Raw genomic sequence first — 8,486 nt, 5'->3', positions numbered from 1 at the left:
CAGGCTCATCATAGTTTTTGCTAAGGAATCATGGTCAGGGAGAAATACGGAGAATTTTGACGGGCAGGCGGCGGCATGCGATGTTCCATCGTTAAGTCGTATTCAATTTCCACGTTGTGTACATTCTAAGTAACCAAACTTCTTCATGTGGCGTAACTCTGAATCTGCTACTTGTTTTACATTGAGACTAGAAAGCCAAACATAATGGAGGTAATATGCTGATCATTAGGAGCGTAACGCACATGGAAGCCTCTTCCTCTGAGTAAATACAATAATGCATTAAAATAGGTAATGCGATAATGATTTAAGAAAATTGCAGAATTTTAAGAATAATACATTTAATACTTAAAATATTGCAATAAGGATAGCGCATTAAAAATAAATTTCCCCTAAGTAGAAAATCGCATATGCCCTGCTGATTACACAAAATGTAACCTTCTCACAGACCATGTTCCATTAAGGGCTACAACGGCAGATAGTTACAGGTTTATTAGAAATGTTATCACAAGTGTATCTTCCTTGCACGCTTGTTCAATCAATAATAGAAATAAGGTAAAACTAATATTCAATTTTTATGACCAGTTTTTTTTTTTTTTTCAGTAAAGGAATGAGTAATGTTATCTGTTTCTGGTTCTTTCTCGTGAACTCTCTATATTAAATGGATTCTTTCATATCTTCGATTTCAATGTTTAATAGGTCACTTCAATACTTACTTGAATCAAACTTACCTTGTTTTTCTTGTGTTCTGTAACTATATTATGATTATGAATATGAAGAATAGATATGGGTGTAGCATGAGGTTAATGTAACTCAGATATCTCTTTGTAGTACAGTGCAATTACGTTTCAACCTAGAAATGGAAAGCACCAAATCAAAACTTGGCGGAATATGCAGTACTAGATCCGTAGATACGGGGTGGTCAGGAGGGGCTCAACTCCCTGAAACTTCCAGTACTTGTTATGTATTTATGCATGTATGTATGAAAGGTTAACTCAAATCAGTTCTCCTAAAATGATCTTGACCCAATGTCTTAGTGTTCTTTCTACAGGCCTGCATAGCACTAGTAGCGAGGTGTCACTCACAAGAAGTCCCAAAGAATCCAGTTGTGAGTTTAAGGCATATGACATCATCAATATGACCACTGTGAGTACTTGAAGGATGATATTTGGACGAGTATAAATTCTGACAAAGTAGACGTAATAACGTCATTCTTGTATCAAGTACAAGAGAATTCGTGGCATAATGTAGAAAATGGAACATTTTATTCAAGCCCTTACTTATTGAGATAAATATTTAAAAATTGGTAAAATGCTAATGCTAATGCTAATGTTAATTACATGTTCATTATAAGTATCTCAGTAATCATAAACTGTTATTACACAATTTAACACTGTGATTATAGGTCGTTGTAAGAGCTTTGAAACGACAGCAAAATCATTTTAATATCAGTATACATGAAAGAATTACCTTTATAGAGAAGAGTAAAGTAGGCGGAAAAGAAACTGTTTAGATATTATTTGGGAAGAAATTGTGTAATTAGGGATGATATAAAAGTTAACGAAAGAGTGGAAAGAAAGATTGCAATTTGATTTACCGTATTATGAAGGATTATTATTTTCTTAAATAAAAATATTAGCAGATAGCCTTAGTGAGTGAAAAATTTTATTTTAACACCAATAATATGTTAATAATAACAGAATACTACTACTCTAAATTTACAATAGCTCTTCTATTGCAATAGTTCCACGGCCATTTGTTTAATAGTTGAAGTTAAAGTAAGTATGGTTGGTTATAACTTCTCTCAAATAGTAATAATAATAGTATAATCTAAAGGATCATCGGATTAGACCTGCGAAAAGAGATTTCACTTTCTCCATATTTATTTTATTTTCTCCAGATTCCACACACGAGCTGGGAAACTGGGAATCTTACACTACCGTCAAGTATCCATTTTACAAATAGTATGCGCGTTAAGAGTATGTTGTTTCTATTGGGAAAAGACAAACAACAATCTTCTTGCTAACACTGTAGTTTGAACATATGGTATATACTACATTACCGAATAACAATTTCTTCCAGCAAAGTAAATACTGCTAGTAATTATTTGTAAAGAAATAAATACATTTCAGCTCACATAAGTTCTTTATTTTTTTCAATTGGGTCCGCGGTGGCTCAGTGGTAGAGGGTTCACCTCTGGTGCTTGGGGTTCCGGGTTCGATCCCAGCCCCCGCCAAGTGAACTTTGTGGTGGACAAACACCGTTGCGTGGGTTTTCTCGGGGTTCTCCCGTTTCCTCCCACTATCATCATTTCATTCATTTCTCATCTTCACCGTCTCCTTTAGCCTAACCGGCATCTAAAGGCTTATGCCGGTTAGGCTAAAGGAGACGGTGAAGATGAGTAATGAATGAAATGGTGGAATGAAGAAAGTGGGAGGAAACGGGAGAACCCCGAGAAAACCCACGTACACGGTGTTTGTCCACCACAAAGTTCACTTGGCGGGGGCTGGGATCGAGCCCGGGACCCCAAGCACCAAAAGTCCACATAAGAATTTATTCTGAAACATGTTATGTTGTTCAGTTCGATATAGTCTATCAACTAATATGTTTTATGTTTGGACAATATTTTTGTTAAACAGACATCAAAATTTAAGAGTTGATATCATAAGTGCCATGTTCTGTCATCTTGGTAATGTCCTAATACAGAGCTTAGTGAGGATTTATTTCAGTAATGGTTCAGTAAATGATATGGTTATCATACGGCATCAAGTTTTAGGTTTCAAAACTAAATTATTTTTTGTCTATTTTCTCGAAAACTACTCATGATATTTAACACCTACTCATATCATTTTGTTCAGTTCAATAAGTCACTAATACGAGGGTCATTGCAAAAGTCATGGCATCATTTTTTTTTCTCGAAAATGGTAACGAATTAAAAGATTCTGAAATATGCAAGTGGAACGTTAGTTTATATGTAAGCATTATATGTAGGGAGATGGATGAACACACACACTACCATAAAGATATAGCAAGAGAAAAAAGAAAAAATGTCGTTTCAAAAGTGATTTACTGTCAATTGCAACAGCACACAATAGTACATTACAAACTACGTGCATTGCATGGCATCAGGAGACTCCCCAACAATCCACAAGATGGCAGGGACTCTAAGATGTCACAAGAACGTTTTCCTGCCCTGCACTATTGTGTACTGTTGCAATTGACAGTAAAACACGTTTGAAACGACAAAAGGCTTTTCGTCTTTTTTCGCATGCTGTATCTTTACGGTGGTGTGTGTGTTCATTCATCTCCCTACATGTAATACACAAACCTTCCATTTGCATATTTCAGAATATTTTTGTTCGTTACCGTTTTCGAGAAAAAAAAATAGTTGCCATGACTTTTATAATGAGCCTCGTATATGTATAATCTATGATAATTTATTTTCTTAAATTGACAATATTGTAGAATTTCTTATTTCAAGCAATTAAAAAATTGCTCTTGCATGGTTTTCGCCATGGTTTTTTCTCTAAAAGACTATTAAGAAAAATTATATTTATTCATACATGTCTACACCTATCTTTGAAGTGTTTTATGAGAAGAAAGGTTTTGTCCACTTACCCTTCTGTATCTTATGGGCTACTTAACCACTTGTGCAAGGATATTATGTCAGTTTTTCCTCTTTGGTATATAAAAATAGAGAGGTAGGTGAGATTAGTATTAGGAATACAGCTGATACAAGAATTTAATAACAATGATTTGGTTATACACATGTACTTACTTGCACACGTGAATTAATATATTAGATTGGTGCAAATGTAATATCCAATTGATATGTAGTGGGAAACTCACCTCAGCAACATAACGAGTGATTAACGTCAAGCATGTAACGTCACAAACTCTGTGAACAGGGAAATTAAAATTAGGAGTTACACGTAGACTTCCAGGCTTTCAGCAGTTGAACATATAGGCTATTAGCCTGTAAGTATGAGGGATGACGTTCCTCGGCCAATGTCGAACTGGCCAAGTTGAGGGACCTTGGCATGGGTCGTATATATAAACACGTTAGTTGCAAAACATGATAAGTAACGAAATCGTATTTTCTGTATTGAATAAATATGTAGTACAAAACAGATCGACAAAAAAAAAAAAAAAAGCTACAATAATACTGAGACAATCAAACGTAATCGTGAAGTTACTTCAGTTTCTTTGACAGTTTTTTACTGAGTTTTTCACTTGATGTGACAATCAAATCAATTACTTTTTCATAAAATCTTTTTCCGTAAACGTAAAAAGTAAAGGCGACAAATGGTTTTGACTTATCATAGATCTTAGTCTAGTTTTACCAATATTCAATTTAGAAAATGCCCTCTCACGTATGACTTGAGTACATGGAAGGGTAAGCGCAAGGGGCCGTTACTAAGGGGACTAGAGAGGGTCTTTGCTAAGTACGAAGTTTTAGTGGCTCATAAGCCGTACTAATATGAGCAAGGGTGGCCCAAGTTGACTTCTTTCGGACAGACGAACTTAGGCTTCCGCAAGCTTTTTGCTAAAAAGACTCAAGAAAGCATTTGCAATTGAGAAAATACGCCCAAGGCATACGGGTCTTGTGCCTAGTAATCCATGCGAGGCCCCTCGGGCCGATCACTGGGCCCTTGGCTATCGGCAAGTAGCCAACGTGGCCAGTCCGGCACTGTTTTCGGCAGTCACACTGCCTGGTGAATTGCAGAGGAAGAAGGATTGGGCAAGAAAAGAAGCAGCCTGGATCATTATGTAAGGTATTATCCCAGTGTTTGCTTGGTGTAAATGGATAAAACCCAGAAAAATCTCACTCAGGATGGCTAGCCTGAAAACACTGTTCTCTTTTCGACCGATTGTCCCCAACTGGAACTGTATACGTCCAGAAAGGAGGCTGTTGTACCTCAATAATCAGGAAGCAGTGCGTTGTCGAAATGATTGAGCGAAAGTGAATCATGAAAAATACAAAATTGAGAGTGATTTTTGTTTACGAATTCAAACTGAGACATTCTGCACAGCAAGCCCCAAAATTCCTAACAGTGCATTTGGGGCAGGAATGGTGAATGAACGTACCATTCGCAGTTGGTTTGTTAAATTTTATTCCGACAACATAGCATTGCGAAATGACTCCAGTGAGCACCGACCAACATCATGTTTCGATGAGTTCCTGAAAAACACCGTTAAAGGAGACCCTAGGAAAGTCTTCATGCAATTGCAGGCGAGTTAGGCATGCATCATACCATTGTCGTTCGGTGGCTTCGTGCAATCGGTAAAGTGAAAAAGTTGTACTCATGAGTGCTACATGAGTTGACACTGACCAACAAGAATCGTCATCTGAAGAAATGCAGTTCTCTAAGAGTAAGAAATAATTGGGAACGTTTCCTGCATTATATTGCACTTTTGATGAAAAACACGTCTGTTACGACAATTGCAAACTGTCAGGATATTGATTCTATCTTGATCAAAGGTCAGAATAATTTCCGAAAACGCTAAAAGATGTTGCTGGTATGGTGATTTATGATGGAATTGACCCATTATGGCTTTTCTCTGTCGAGGTGAAACCGTCACTGTGGATCGTTGCAGTGCTGCTAATCTCCTTGAAATGCATTGCAACATTGCTCACAAACATCCAAAAATGTTCAAGAGACATAGTATCCTCATTAGGGTGGGCCGAAAAAAATCCATTTTTTTTTTCAAATAGTAATACCGAGAAAAAGTTGCAAATCATCATCTTCCCGACGCGATTTGCCTTCAAAGTTAATGGAATTTTGGAAAATAATTTAGAAATAAAGATAGATCACAATTTAAAGGGAAAATGTTAACAACTTGTATGGTTTTCTTTATTGAATACAAATTTAAATGTTTAGAAACAAATTATTTTAGAACATTAGTAAGAAAAATTATTGCACAAATGTGAATTTTTCCAAATTTCGGCAAACTTTATAGCACATGTACGACCGCAAGATATGAACCAACTTCATTTCTTTTTTTTACTCCTTTTTAGCCTCCTCAATTAGTAACTTTTCCTCGGTATTATGACTTGCGAAAAGAAAATATTTTTTTCAGCTGACTCTACTCCTAAAGTTTTACAACAATCCATTAGCTCAAACGTAGCTCAAAGGATGTTGCAGATTGTTCATGAAATGCAGTGTAAATCCTTCTTCATCCACCGGATTCTTCTGATGTCTTTCCCACCGACTACCATCTTCCAGGATCTCGATTACTTCTAGGGAGGGAAAATCTTCTCTGATAATCGGACGGTGCAATGTGAGATTGAGAGCTTCTTTGTGTCGCAGATTCCAAACTTGTTTCGTTGTGGAACCCAGTTGTTGGCTAAATGATAGCAAGAGCATGCATTTATAGATTGTGACTATTTTGATTAATCAGATATGGTAGATTTCAGTTTTTGGACTTTGATAATGAGGCACTAGGGATACATTTCATTCGAATCAACCTAATAAAATTATATCATTCATAGGAAAAGTAGATACATGCTGGTTTCTATTCTTCCCATTCATTGGCATGACCAAACTTATCTTATTACTCAGTACCTGCAACAATATTGCCCGTTCTCAAACAGTAGAATTTACTCAAACGAAAACGAAATCTTTCAGTTTTATGGCACATGCTCATGTCTTGTAGTCTAAAGGTAATAGATGATTAATGGAAGCGAATGATTGTGAAAGAATGGGTTGAATGAGAGTGTAGGAGACATTAGAATCCCGAGAAAGCCAAAAGTCACGATTTTGTCCACCACAAACTAACTTGGCCTGGAATGTAACCAGTCAAACCTCCCATTAGAGAATTGTCAGATTTAATTTTTCGTTTAAATTTGAAAACCCTGTAGAATACGCACTTTCCCGAAAGTATCATGATAAAAAAAAAAGAAAAAAAAACACGAGTTAGGCCAAATTCCGATCGTGAACCAAAATCGGACTAGTGATTTTAAGAGAGTTCAAGATTAAACATCTTTACATTAATTTTTACATTATATATAATATACTATAATATAATATAATATATATATATATATATATATATATATATATATATATATATATATATATATATATATATATATATATATATATATATATATATATATATATATATATACAACTAACTAACTCTATGGCCTAAGGAACCCGGAGGTTCAATGCCGCGTTCACAAAAGCTTTCTACTGACTTCTATCCTTAGCCAACTGGATCCAGTTTCTACTTTGTATTCTTATTGTTACGAAATCCATCTTAATATTGTCCTGCCATCTGCATCTACGCCTTTCTAACGGTCGTTTTCCGATTGACTTTCGAGTTAAGATTTTGAAAACGTTCCTACTTTCTTTTATTCTTGCTACATGATCTGCTCACCTGAGCCTCCTAGAGTTGATGATACTAACAATGTTTGGTAAACCGTATAAATTATGTAGATCCTCGTTATGAAGTTTCCGCCATTCCTCATTCCCGTTCCTCTTGGCTCCGAATATTCGTCACAAAATCTTATTCTCAAATACTTTCAGTCTATGTACTTCCCTCAGATATGTTTCACAACCATATAGAACAACAGGCATGATTATCGTTTTATATATTTTAAGGTTCAAATTTCTCAACAGAACTCGCGACGACAAGAGATTTTGAACTAAATAATAACACGAATTCCCTGCTTTTAGTTGACATTTAATTTCTTCTTGAATATGATTTTCGTCTATTAATATTGATCCCAGATATTTGAAAGTATCCACTTTATCAAAGGTATAATTTGATATTTTAACGCTGGCCGTTTTACGACCCCGATGCACTTCCATGTATTTAGTTTTCTCTGCATTTACTTCTAAATCAATGAGATATACTGTATAAATAATATATTATATATAAAAGTACCACCTCGCCCTAACCTTAAAATGGAAAAGTTTCACAAACACATGTTCATGACTTATAATATATTAAATGAAGAACTTATGTACGTACCAAGTTCCATCTTCCTAAGTTCAGAAGTTATTGAGATACTAAAATTTTCGCATAAATTTTTAACCCTCTGGATCTCTTTTAGAATGCACGCTTTAACCAAAGTAACATCATAGAAACACAAGTTAAGCTCGTAGTCCAGTCAAGTAGTAGAAATCATCAAAATTTATATAGTGGTCTAGGATGAGTTCATTAACAAACATCGCTATGTATGTATGTAAGTATGTCACGGTTTCTACTATTTTAAATGGCGAATTTGTGTACCAAATTTCTCTTCCTAAGTTGAGGGGATTGTGAGATACTTAACATTTCGCATGAATTTCGAAAACCCCACACTCCCATAAGTTTTCCTTTTTTAAAAAATAAATTATACGATAAAATCAAAAATTAGGCCATGATCCAGTCGGGTATCAAAAATCAAAATCGGTTCAACGGTCTAGAAGAAGATGAGGGACAAACATTGTTACATTAATTTTGATTACATAAAAAAAAGTTTCTAGTCGTCTAGAAAG

The sequence above is a fragment of the Thermobia domestica genome, chromosome 10, assembly GCF_964235325.1.
Source record: "Thermobia domestica chromosome 10, izTheDome1.hap1.1, whole genome shotgun sequence".
In the NCBI taxonomy this organism is placed as follows: domain Eukaryota; kingdom Metazoa; phylum Arthropoda; class Insecta; order Zygentoma; family Lepismatidae; genus Thermobia; species Thermobia domestica.
This window is presented reverse-complemented; position numbering follows the sequence as displayed.